This window comes from Halichoerus grypus, chromosome 8 (assembly GCF_964656455.1).
Source record: "Halichoerus grypus chromosome 8, mHalGry1.hap1.1, whole genome shotgun sequence".
In the NCBI taxonomy this organism is placed as follows: domain Eukaryota; kingdom Metazoa; phylum Chordata; class Mammalia; order Carnivora; family Phocidae; genus Halichoerus; species Halichoerus grypus.
Genome location: NC_135719.1, coordinates 39,823,554 through 39,836,894, shown reverse-complemented (window position 1 = coordinate 39,836,894; position 13,341 = coordinate 39,823,554). Strand labels below are relative to the sequence as shown.

General features: G+C 55.9%; 1 protein-coding gene across 1 annotated transcript in view; it reads left to right on the top strand.

Moving 5' to 3' along the window:
• Window positions 1–7,390, top strand: part of LINGO1 (leucine rich repeat and Ig domain containing 1) — a 215,465-nt gene extending 208,075 nt beyond the window's left edge. The window contains exon 6 of the transcript XR_013450388.1: window positions 6,058–7,390. The gene's annotated coding sequence lies outside the window, so the exon portion shown is untranslated. The remainder of the gene's footprint in view (window positions 1–6,057) is intronic.
• The last annotated feature ends 5,951 nt before the right edge of the window (window positions 7,391–13,341 follow it).

The window sequence follows — 13,341 nt, the reverse complement described above, 5'->3', positions numbered from 1 at the left end:
TGCGGAGGAGAGGAGCCCCAACCCTGGGAAATTGGACCTGGAGGGTCTAGGCAGGTAAGAGGAGTGAAGGAACATTAGCAGACAGGAGAAACCAGACCATCCTTTGCTCACTCCTCTCCTTCCACACCTAGCAGCTGCTGCTCTAAACTTGGGGGTCTCCCGGTGGAGCAGAGAAGAGAGACCCAAACCAGAGGCCGCCCTGTCTCCCCAGAGAGTAGGTGTTCCCCAGAGGCAGGCCCCTTCCCTTTCACTAGATTGATGAGTGGAGCCGTCCTCATTCCTCCTGGCAAGCCCGCTGCCGCCATCATGCCATAATCTCCCTTAGGGACAACTGCCCACGGCTGGTTCTCCAACAGGCCTGGCCCACCCCAGTGAAGAAGGAAAATGGCCTTGTCCCTTAAAAAAACAAAGGCTGTACTGTCCAAACACATAAGTGCTTGGCCTTCAGAAACATTTGAAGCTCAGAACCAACACCGTAGGCATCTTATGGTGATGCCCCATCCTCTCTCTCAAGCCCAGGGAGAATGGGCCCCCTGACACATGCCAGCAATGTAGGGACACTGGGGCCTCAAGAGTTGGGAAGGTTCATGCCTATGCCATGGACTCTTGGACTCTTTCACTCCTTAGAATTATCGTCACATCTTAAATTCTTCCAGTGCGGGTGTTGCGAAGATGCATGGAAAGGAAGTGTAGAAGAACATTGATCTCTTAGAAGTGTCTCATATGAAGACTTTTTAACTGCCTTGCCTCCCCCACCCCTCCCTACTGCCCCTGCTGTGGGTAGAATATGGTCTGAACTGATTTGCCTTGACCCAGGGCCATCCCAGGATTTTCCTCCCAGATGCACCATAGTTGGGACCTATTTGCTTTGCATGTCCTTGTCATACACTACTGTGAATGTCTAAACCCTTGACTCTAGGGATTTGGAATATTCTGGTAAAACTCTGCTGTTGCTCATACCCTAGCTCCCATGCTTTCTTCTCCTCAGGCTTCCTGTGTTGTCTCCCCACCACTATCCCACAACCCCACTACCTACCCTCTTGACCTTTGGTCTTGGATCCTTGGTGCACTCTAATTCCTTAGGGCAGGAAGTCTCCTGGGAATTCTCCTCGTCATTCCTGATATCCAGGCAGGGCTGCTCCAGAACACCCTAGAAATCTGACAGACTGTCTCCTAGCTATCCCAGAGGAGGGCTCGAGAGCAGTGGGGACCTTTAGTCAGAACCCAGAAGAAACTGGCAACCCAGGCGCCCAGCCCTCCAAGGGAGAAGGGACCCAGCTGGTAGGACAGCCTGCCTGACTCTCTGCTCCTCACTAACCCAGGCTCCTAGGTCAAGTTCTGGGTCCATGAAGGGACAGTGCCCTCCTCCCAACTTATCTGACAAAACCTGGAGAAGAAGCCCTCAAGGAACCATCTGGGACTATGATAACCAGCTGAGATGGCCCCAGCCCCTGTGTAACAGGTGGCAAAGGCCCCATGAGGCATCAGGGGAGGGTTTGGAGAGGGTGAGGCTGCTGAGGCTGGGGGAGAGTCAGACAAAGGAACAGGTGGGCAAGGCCAGGCCAGCCAATCCTGGGGTTTAAAGTTGGCCTGTCTGTGCAGTGTCCGTCCGCACTCCCCATATCCCCGATTAATGTAGTAGTAAGTCAATGGCAGGGCCAGGCCAGAATGGGTCCTGGCTGGAGAGAAAGGTGTGGGGGGACCTCACACAGCTGGAGAAGAGCCAAAGGGGATGCACCTGGGTATCTGGGCTGCATGTCCCCTGTCCTCCTGGTCTTTCTTGGATGTGGCCATCCCAAGTGGAAAAGTCAGGGGATTCAGGACAAGAACCTGAACTCCGCATTGGGACTTTGACCTTGAGGGAGGCTAGGGCCTGGGCCCAGGGGCAACAGCCGGAATAGCAAAGGCAGGCAGGCAGCAGAGGTCTGATCTTCTCTAGCCAAAACGCCAATGGAGATGCCAAAACAGCCTTGGAATCCTGGAAGAGTCTTTCAAAAGGGGTGATATTTATGGAAGCACCCAGAATCTTGCTTGGAGAGCAGGAGGTACTCAGTGTGCTTGCTCTGAATCCAAATCTGTAGGTCATAGGGAGCCAATGCATGAGCAGGAGAGTGGCCAGAATGGGAGCCCAGGAGCACTGTGTGCAGAATGGATGGGCGGGACAATGGGGTCACAAGCGGTGACCATGACACCGCTCCAAATGGTCAGCCCCAGGCTCAGCCAGCCTGGCCCTGACCACACATGTTCTGGGCAGGGCAGGAGGGCTCCAGCCAACCCCAAGGCTGGGCGGGTGGCTGTCCAGGCCCATCCTTCTTGAATGGAGCCTCAAGACAGCTGCACTGGGGCCAAAACAAACCTCTTTCCTGGGGATGTCCCCACAGGCCACACACCCCCTTGCTCCCTCCCTTCTGGTTGTGCCAACCTTCAAGGATGATGTACGGGCCACGTGTGGAGAAAGGGCTAGTTGAGATTGAAGAGAAGGCTAAGAAAATGTGACGGTGGTTCAGCTCCCAAGGGGCTGGCAAGAGCAGGAGGCTGGCTCAGGGTCGTGACGGTCATGGTAATTGAAGTCCTCCCCAGCTTCCTCCGGACACCAATGCCTTCTCCCCCCGCCCCTTGCCCCCCCTCCTGCTCTTTCCAGAGCAGGGTGGGGGAGGGGCAGAGAGAGCAGGGTTGGTCAGGGGAGGCACTGTGGGGATTTGGGGGCCCGCAGAGACCTGGGGACACCGGGAAAGGCAAAGCATTGCTCAGGGCCACAGGGCCTTGGCACATCCATGTCCGTTTTGCATCCAGGAAGTACAGAGGCAGTGCACAGCTGCAGACAGGCTCCCCGCCTCAGCTAGGAGACTCCCGAACCACAGGCTTTCAGGTTCCACCCACGACTTTTGCTGACCGCTATACTATCTGTATTCTTTTTCTTTTTTTTTTTTAAGATTTTATTTATTTGACAGAGAGACACAGCGAGAGAGGGAACACAAGCAGGGGGAGTGGGAGAGGGAGAAGCAGGCTTCCCGCGGAGCAGGGAGCCCGATGCGGGGCTCGATCCCAGGACCCTGGGACCATGACCTGAGCTGAAGGCAGACGCTTAACGACTGAGCCACCCAGGCGCCCCAATCTGTATTCTTTTTCTAATACTCTTTAAGCCAACTTACTTTTTTACTTTCATAAATTTATTTATTTATTTTTTTTAAAAGATTTATTTATTTATTCATTTAAGAGTGAGAGAGAGAGAGCTGGAGGGCAGGGGCAGAGGAAGAGAGGATCTTAAGCAGACTCTGCACTCAGCGGAGCCCAGTGTGGGGCTCCATGCAGGGTTCGGCGTGGGGTTCCATCTCATGACCCTGAGATCATGACCTGAGCCCCAGAAAAGTTTCTTTTAAAATATATTTATCCAGGGGTGCCTGGGGGGCACAGTCAGTTAAGCATCTGACTCTTGGTTTCCACTCAGGTCATGATCTCAGGGTCTTGAGAGTTTGCTTGACACGGAGTCTGCTTTAGATTCTCTCTCCCTCTTTCTCTGCCCCTCCCACTCATGCTCTCTCTCTCTCATATGCATAATAAAATTAAAAGAAAACCTTTCTACTAGGAACTTCAGAAAAAAATCTGGTCTCAATTTTCATAAATAGAAGGTATGTGTAAAACCAAATACAATGACAGTGATAAAAATGAAACCCCATTCTAGAATATTAACTAGTCGTGGAAGTCAGCAGTCTTTGAGTCGGAGGCCTGTCATTTTGGTCATTTTTGTTTAAGGGGAGGAGATTTGCAAGAGTTAGAGGTGCTGAAGGCGAACCAACTGACACTTTAGCAATATTTCCAGAAGGCTTTTGAGACTAACTGAAAGCAGAATAAATTTCCCATCAAGTGACCATTTAATGACATGATGACATGTCCATGTCTGACATAAAACCACCTCCCTACCACCAGTCATCACCAGTTCCCACCAGGTTAGCCCTCGTGTCGGGAACCCCGGGCCATCTCCCTCACCAAGACCGGCTCAGCAGCCTCCTGGCGGGTCCTGGGCTGCCACCTCGCCTCATTTCCCCTCAGTGGCCACGGTGACTTGTCAAAGCACATGTCAGGTCCTCTCACTCCTCTCCCCAGTGCCTGAGTGGCTCCCACCTTCTGAGAGCAAGAGCCAAAGTCCTTTGCATGACCCCTCCATCCCCTTTCCTCACATCTCCCAACTCCTCCCTGCCAGCCCCCCACCTCCTCAGCTACAGGACCCGCCTCAGGGCTTGCTGTTCCCTTTGCCGGATCTGCTTTCTCCCAGCACCCACATGACCTCCTCCTTCACCTCCTTCAGAACTTGCTCGAATGTCCCCTCCTCAGTGCGGCCCTCCTTGGCCCCCCAAAATTGCAGGCCTTCCAGCCCCACCATCACCCCCACCACCACTGACACTTTCTATACTCTTCTGATTCATTTTTCTCCCTAGCATTTCTCGATATTTAACCATTATATAGTCTGGCAGATGTTGCTTATTTATCTAGTGGATTTGAGTGCAATAGTTTAATTGGGAAGTGAGCCCAGGAAGCACCGGGAGGGGAGAAGGGAAGTGAGGGCAAAGGGAAGGAAGCCAACGTGGTGCACTGCTGTGGGCAACCAGGGTCTCGCCTGCCCAGGGACCCCTGAGGGACCACGCCCTCAGAGCTGTGTTATTGTGGGGTGAGGAGCTGGAGTAGTTATCCACCCCCCACACCCACCCCTGTCCCTTGGTTGAGGCACTCTCAGGAAAGATAGTAGCTGACATTGCTGGGGTCCCCCACCCATGGGCTGAGCTAGCTCCTGGGCCAGAGGAAGCTCTTAGCAAAGACTCGCAAACGTTTGCACGGGAAGCTGGGGGGTCGCCATGCATGGGATGAAGGGGTCATGGGCAGGGCCCAGTGGCATCTGCCACACAGTGCATTTGGGAAAGTTATGTAACTTCTGAGCCTTAATCTGCTCACCTGTAACATGGGCATAGTTTTTTGAATTTTAAGTGAGATAATAGTAGCTCAGTGCCCATCACATAGTAGATACTCAATAAAGATTTCCTTCCTTCTTTGGCAACTTGTTGACTATCCTAAAGCCATTTTTTGAGCTATGGGGTCATTCATGACTGCCCAGGGCCTAGTCCCTGGTAGAGCCCCAGGCCCATAAACAGAAGCATGAGTAACTGATTATTCTTCAGGTGGTCAGAGCCACTAGGAAGACCATTGGGCACAGCTGAGGACATTCCCAGGGCTGACAGCCTATGCCTCTCAGCCTGGCCCCAGGCACCAGGCATGCCACCAGCCTGTGCCACTGGACATATGGGGCAGGGAGGCCTGCAGGGTACTGCCCAGGGGTCTGGGGATCCACAGAGAGCAAGCCGTGCCCCCTCTTCATCCCAGACCCTGATTGTTGGGGAGGCGACAGGGCCAGGAAGAGACGGGCTGTGTAGGACACTGAGCGATCTCAGGCCCCGATTACAGAACGAATGTCTAGTGAAAAGCTGAGGAGATTACCGTGGGGTCAAGGCCTCTTCATCCTAGGGGGCAGTGGAGGAGTCCTGGGAGAAGGTGAGGAGGGAGAAGAGAGGTCTGTGCCTGCAGGGGGAGCCCCCCCCAGTCCTTCTGGCTCTATTTTACTTCCCACCCATCCCTCCACTCCTACCAGCCTTGGGTAGGGCAGGAACTCTAGGCGTTTGCCCCCCACCCCCAGACAGGGTCAGGCTAAGCAGCTTCCCAGGCCTGCCCTCAAGACTGCCCTGCTGGCCCAGATGGAGGTGCGGGCGTTATCTGGAAGGAAAGGAGAGACAGGCATCTGTAAATGTCAGAAGGGGAGGAGGGGAGGAGAAGGCAGGGGTGGAGAAGGGAGGGAGTGGGGGGGTCTCCTCTGTCCCTACCCTCTTCACCTTAGAGATGCAGCCCCCTATAACTGCCCCAGGAACCCCAGCATGACCAGTGTCACTGCTGCATGCTACAAACGGGGAAATGAATCAGAGGGAGGCTATGTCTTCCCTTGGTTACGTTCGGGACCCTCTTCCTTGCAGAAGGGGCAGTGGGCACCAGTGGGTTAATACATTTGTCTTCCAGAATCGTACACAGGGAGTGTTTCTGGCAGCCTGGAGTCGCCTTGGAGCAGGGCTCTTACAGTACCCACAAAACACCCGCCGGGGCGCTGATAGCTTCTCCCGCGGGCACATCCGCCCTGACCGTCTTAGAAGGGCCAACTGCTCCCGAGCGTGAGTGCCCTGGCTGGGGGTCCCTCTCCCTGTGTCTCCTCACGGCCAGCTTCCACCCACATCCCCGAGTGAGGAAGCTCACCACACTGGGCGGATGCAGAGAAGCTTCCTGTCCACTTGGGGCCATGCCTGTGCGCCCAGGGTAGCCCTGGCGTGCGCCCCTTAAATGCTGTACGCCAGCCATGGAGGGAGCCTCGGAAGACAAGTGTGGAGAAAGAGGGGCCTAAGGGCAGACTGCTGAGCCAACGCCATAGACGTCAGGGCCCTAAACCCTAAACCCAGGTAAGAGGGGCTCCTGCCCTGAGCCCTGCACTTTAGACAGCCTGTTCTGGCCCTGGAACCCTGCCAAGAGGGACCTCCTCCCTGGGCCACCCTTCTGAGAGGGCACCATGCCTCTGATGTCCACACTCAGGGCCTGAGGGTCATCCCAGGGGCTCTGTGCATGGGGTGGGGACAGAGCGTGGCCTCGCAGGCTAGGTTGTCTGTCCCCCTGTATGTGAGCAAGGCCCTTTTCAGGGTGGGACAGAGCCAGGGGTAGAGGGAGGTGGGGGCGCTGGCCAGGGCCCAGGGCTAGAGTCTGGGGGCTGGCTCTTCCCGAGAATTCTATATTTGAACCTGGCCTTTCAAGTTGCCATGAAGGTATATTTGTCAAAGTAGGAGCCTAGAACATGTTTAACAATTTGTTAGCTTGATTTATAATTTAAACATCTAGACGTATGGCATACAGACTTCCGTTTGTGCCGTTGCCCCAGATCCCACAAATGTTAGCCGTGAGCCTTGGGGAGGGAGGCTGGGGCATTAGACTCAGTTATCTATGCTCTGAGACAGTCTCTGTCAGCGGTGTGGGGCAAGGCAGTCATCGCCACCAGGTGATGTGACTCTGGGCACAGTTGCGAGCAAGCCCCGGCCTTTGGGGTCTCCCAGCTGGTAGGGATTTGAGTTCAGCAATGAACTTCCCATTGTACAGATGGCAAAACCGAGACCTAGAGGGTTCCAGGGACTTGCCACTGATGTACACAAACCCCAGGAGCATGCACACGTGTGTGCAAATGCAGGGTACCCCGTGCCTCAGCGGAGGTGCACGCGCATGGACTCAAGCGCACGTGACTGCATGCATGGGTGGATTGGTGGGGGTTTACTTTCTTCACATTTTTTCTGTACCACGGAAGATCCATCATTTCCTTTTCCTGTAATGATGTTGACCTGATTAAAATTTTTATTGGATTTCACAAAATAATTTCATATACAACATTCCCTGGGGGCCCTGCTGGAGGAGGCCATGGCAGAGGATGGCGGGGAATGGGGGCTGGGGGCTGATAGGAGAAGAGAGAGCGACAAGTAGATTTAGAAAGAGGTTGAGTCGGAAAATATTTCATGGACTGCTGAAATGACTGGTGGGGGGGCAGGCCGGGCAGCAGGGAGTCGAAAGGCTGTGCCTTCTAAGTCATGCTCTTGGGAAGCTGCAAGTGGAGCACCGATGTAGGCCAGCCACGGGAGGACGTCAGAGGCCTGCGCGCATGGAGGGACCCTGCAGGGGCCAGAGAGGAGGGCTTCCCGGCACAGAGGACAGATGCTCGCTTATCCCCTCCCACCTCCTCCCCAGCCCAAGGCCCTGGCCCGTCGCTGGTCGATGCTGGTCGGGAACGTCAGGGTCTGCAGGTAGAGTGGGATGATGCCAAGGCCAAAGCCAAGTGCGCCTGCAGATGGCAGTAGCCGAGGCAGTACCCCTCCTGCAGTAGTGGCCACACTGTGGGTGCATTCGGGAACCGGGTTCCCCCCAGCCTGGCTCAAACACCCACTGGCTGAGTGACCCTGGGGAAGTCATTTAAGCTCTTGACGCTCAATTTTCTCACTCTGTGGGGTGTTGGCAGGACTCGAGGAGACAAGGGGTGCATAGGGTGGGCACCACTGCTCTCATACCTGGCAGTTATTTTTTTAATCACTATGGTTATTTAGTCATTCATTCGTTCATTCTACAAACTCCATTCTGCCTACCCTCTGCCAGGCACGGGGTGGGGGATAGCAGTGAAAAGTGCCTGACCTCCTGGGGCTTCATTCTAGTGGAGAGACCAACACCAAGCCAAGTAAGAAAGTAAAATAAATTACATTTTCGATGGTGATAGGTGCTGTGGAAGAAAATCAGCAGGAACCTGGGGGTTCTGAGAGGGGCTGCAGTTTATGCAAGTGGTCAGGAAGGGCCTCCCTGGGAAGCTGGCCTTTGAGAATAGGTGCACAGGGGGTGAGGCAGTGATTCCTGTGGGTCTGGGAGAACAGAATCTGAGATCGAGGGAACAGTAAGTGCAAAGGTCTTGAGGTGCGAGTGTGTCGGACATGTTGGAGGACCATCAAAGATGCCAGCGTGGTAGAAGCAGTGTGAGCAGGGGAGGGAGAGAGTGGAAAACCCGAGGCCAGAGAGGGCAGAGGGCCAAATCATGAAGACCATGTAGGCCGCTGTGAGGGCCAGGGCTTTCTTCTCTGAGGGTGACAGGAACCCTGGCAGGGTTAGCCTTCTCCCTTGATGAGTGAGTGTCATCCCTTTCGGTGCCCCAGTGAGCCAGGTGCCTGCTCCCCAAAGACAGGGTAGATAGGCTGGAGGCCTTGACTCTTCCCAGAGAAGCCCTGGAGGCAACTGCAGCCTGGAACAGGAAAGGATGGGGGGTGGGGAGGTGGAGCAGACCCTGGGCCCCAGCCCTTCCGCAGGCCCTTCTGCCTCAGGACAGCCCCTGGACCACAGCGGCTGGGTCCCAGGGTCTGCCTCGCCCCGCCATGGGAGCTAGCCGCCCTCCCGCCTCACATTCCCAGTGCCCTCCATATCCTGGACACACAGCCCGTCAGTTCCAACCACCAATTTTGTTTGTGCAATCTCAACAAGAACAGGAATGAAATCAATTCAGTTGATGAGCACGAACCTCTACAAAGATGGAGAGAGTGCCAGACAGAGCCCGGCCGGATCGGAGTGGGGAGCCCCACCCCGGTGAGAGCCCTATTGCGACAGACACAGCAGAAAGCTCCCACAGCTGAGAAGAAAACGTAAGCCCTCCGCAGGAGACCTGACCAGTTCAGGGCAGAAGGCTGGACACGCAGACTTCCTCTGAGTCCCCACGCTGTGAAGGGGCAGCAGCAGCCCTGGGGGAGGCAGCCGAGACAAGCCAAGTTCAGGGTCGCAGTGCCCGGCTGGGAGAGGGGGAGGGGCTGAAGTCTAGCCCAGGCCGCACTCATGAGGCCCTGCACCCTGGCCTGGAGCTGCGTCCCCCTGGGGGGAAGGACGTCTCTCCCTAATTCGCCCAGAGGCCCCGTGTGGGCTAGCAGTGGCCCTACCTTGGTCCCCAGCCCGTGGTGCTCCAAATGCGGGTGGACAGGACCAGTGGGAGGGCGGGAGGGGCCAGGGATGCCGGAGGAGCTAACCCAGGCTGAACATGGTCAGGAAGGCGCTGGGGGTAGCCAGGTGGACACAGGAGGGTGGGGAGGAGGGGGTGGGTGGTGCCAGGGGAGTGGCCCCCACGAGGGCCGGGAGGAAGGTTGGTTTCGATGATAGCAACTGGCAGAGCAGAGGAGTGGCGGAGTGGCTGTGCGGAGAGGCTGGGCAGGCCCCAGGTAAGAGCAGCGGGGCTTGCAGGGGACGTTCCAAGCGGGATCTGACGTGGGAATCTGAGGTGCGCTTCAGTGCAGGCTCTCTGGCTCCCCTATGGCGGTTGAATTGGAGAAGCCAGGAGGACCAAGGATCCAGGAAAGAGATGGATGTCTGAGTGCCGTGGCAGTCGGGGCACAGTATGGGAGTCACGGGGAGGAGCCCCGTTTAGCTGGGGCGGAGCAGGGGAGGACAAGGTAGGCCAGGGACTGGGTTGGGGGAACTCCGGGGATGGGGGGCAGAGCAGATCTGAGGGGGAGGGGCCCACTCCTTCCCACCTGCCAAAGGTTGGGGAGCCAGGCTTAAACCCCAAAGCCCATGCTTCCTCCTTCCACTGTCACATGCTACCTTCTCGTCCCATCCCCACCTTATCTCTGCCAGTTCCCCCCAGTTATCCGGCCAAGTCCCTAAATAGAAAGCCCCCGAGAAGGGGTCAGCAGGAAGGTGTTTGCCCAGGGGAGTTATTTTTACTTAGTGCCCCGATATTTAAAAAAAATACGTTGAGCCCACAGTGTTGCATGCCTTCTAGGGTCTCACTAAACCGAGGATGGGGGGCACAGACCAGCCTGGCTGGCCCAAATATTTGCTGCGTTGCCGGGTAACCACCAGTTGGCCCCAAAAGCTGGCATCTGCGGAACTGAGACTTGGAAGGAAATTCACAGCCGCCCAGGGCTTGGAAGCAGAAACAGTCGGTGAAGTCGGGAAGTGCCCCAAATGTCTCCTGCGTGGGGTGTGCTGATCCTCCGGAAGCTGCCCCCACCCCCACGAGGCAGGAGGCGTCCCAGGGAGCCCCAGGCAGCCTGAGGCAGCTCACAAACGAGCTCCTGTGGCTCTGGGCCCACAGGCCTGGGCCTCTCTCTCCGCTCTTGCTCTGGAGAGCTGCCACGGGCGCACACAAGTGTGTGCTGGCTATTTCTATGAGGACGTGCCCAGCCTATGTCCAGGGACAACCTGGGACAGGGACATGTGTGCACAGAAGTAGAGAAGGCTGTACAGTGAAGTCGGAAGGGCTCTGGGACAGCCCCACCCCCACCCCAAATCCTGCAACCTGGCCTTCCAGAAATTCCATCATCCGGTATGAAGCTTCCCTAAGAATCGGGAGGGGCATCGGAGGCATGATGTACATGCAGGGCAGCATCCCAGCTGCAGTGGCCCGGACCAGACAGCATCTAGCCTCTGCTTGCACATCCTGAGGAATGGGAAGCTCACCACTTCAAGAAGCAGTTTGTCATCTTGGTGAGAGCAGTGACTGGAGAAAGTTCCTGATGCTGGGCCTCTTCCTCTGAACCTTCCTGAACCTTCTTCTGGGGGAAGGCAGGGGCTAAGGGAGATATTGCTGGTCACATGTAAGGCTGTGATGACCCCAAGGGGGTTTCCCTCCTGCCCTGGGAACCCCTGAGCCCTCCAATGGAGGGCTCGATGCTCAAGCACTGGAAAACTGTATGACAGTGTACAGAAATATCCCAAATATCCGTGTATCCCAAACCACAGACAGAGAGTGGGCAGGCAGCTCTGCCCTGTGTGAACTCCAGCCCCCGCAACCCCCCGCCCCCCAAGCTGGGAGATCTGTCAGTGGCTTTGCTTCTCTGAGCCTCAATTTCCTCCTCCGTAAAATGGGCACCACACCAGTATTGCAGGGGACTGTGGTGAGGAGACAATGGTTAATTGCCATAGAGCTGCCCCCAGCAGGGCCTCTGGAACCAAGAGATGAAGCATTTGCCCCTTCCTCCTCCAGGCAGCCCCTACTCTGACCCAAGCATGTCCCACTTCCTCAGCATCAGAAAGCTCTCTCCTAGTAGCTCTGTTCCCCACCCTCCCTTCTTTCCTCCTCCCCTGCCAGCTAAAATCCTCCACCCTCAGGCCTACACACTTAAGGCCCCAATCTCCACCCCTAAAGGCCATTCCCCTTCTCCTCCTCCACTTTGCAGTGGGAGACACAGCTGACCATCTTCCTCCACACATTCTGTCTACCCGGATCTTCTGGGGCTCCTGCCTCCCTCTGCTCGTCCGTGGCAGTGAGGACAAGGGCTCTGGCTTACAGGACACTTTCTCAAGCTCTGTCTTTTACGATCTTGTGCGATCCTCCCTACAGCTCTGGCAGCATGGCACACAGGTGATGTTCTGCCCATTGTGCAGATGGTGGGACTGAGGCACAGAAGCAGGAAGGGACACAGTACGATGTAAAGAACCCAGGTCTTGGAAGTTCAGACCCCACTGCTGCAAATGCTGGTTGTGCCACCTTGAGCAATTTGTGTAACTTCTCTGGGTCTCAAGTCTCTTCGTTCTTAAAACAGGGAGAAGGTGGATAGTGATCATCGTATCTGTCTCACGGGTTGTTGAGGATTAAACGAGTAACAGCACTTAGCCCAGTGCCTGGCTCATCATGAGTGCTGGCAAGTATTGGCCTTTCCCGGAGGCAGAGTCTGCATGAAGAACAGCCTGAGCTCTGCCAGACCCCAGGTGAAGCTGGTGGGTCTGCCCCACCGCACTGGCCTAGGCAGCAGGGTGCGTGCAGGGGGGGGAGCCCCAGGTCCGAGCTCCAGCCTCCTTCCCGGACGGGGCAGCACAGGGACCTGTGTGTGCAGGGAAAGTGCTGAGCTCATCTGAGGCAGGAGGGCAGACTCAGCAATTCTAGCCTCTGATGGGATGGAGGGCCTGCAATTGATAAAGGATTGTGTTAAAATGGAGGCTTCTTGTGTCTGTGATTACTGCCTTCTCTCTGCCTCCCTAGCTTTAAAGGGCCAGGGCTTGGTCAGCGTTTGTTGGAAAGAAATCCAGGGTCTTTCCTGCCTACCCTCCATCAGAGCTAAATGACAATGCCTCCCGTTCCTTACCCAGACGGTCACTGCAGTCCCTTCTGCTCTCCGATGCTCATTGTCTTTGTTTTGCCGAGGCCAGGTGGCTCAGGGCTCTGCACTCACTGGATATCCTGGCTTCCCCACCAAGTGCCCAGGTACCAGCGGGGCTGGCAGCAAATCCCATCCAAGTCCCGTCTTAGCTTCTGAAGGGAGGCAAATTCACGTCACTAGGCACCCACCACGCACTCTCCCTCCAGAGTCTCCCGGACCTCCCCTTTACCAGTCTCCAGCTCCTTGCCCTTCAGGTTGGCATCCACATATTCTTTCATGGAAAGCACTGTGTGCCCAGCTGGAATCAGGCTGCTCAGTACCCCGTCTCTCTGTCTTCAGGAAAGTGTCCCTGATTTTCCCCCGAGGAACCTCCCCCTTCCCACTCTCAATCCTTGTAGGAGGGCTGACTCCTTCCCAGCCCCAGGTGGCCATGTGGCCTGTGCCTGGCCAACGAGAGGGCCACACACTTCCAGTCAGCATGATGGCTTCAGCTTTAGGTATGCAACCCAAGCTAACCCAATAAGACTGTGTTCTACACTTGAACTGGAACTAGTGGAAAGAAGCTCTGACTCTTCTGGACTTGGAGCTGGTAGGATGTAACACGGGAGCTTCCAGGTATGATGACAGCTTTAGCCAATACCAAGGGACGCAGAGCACA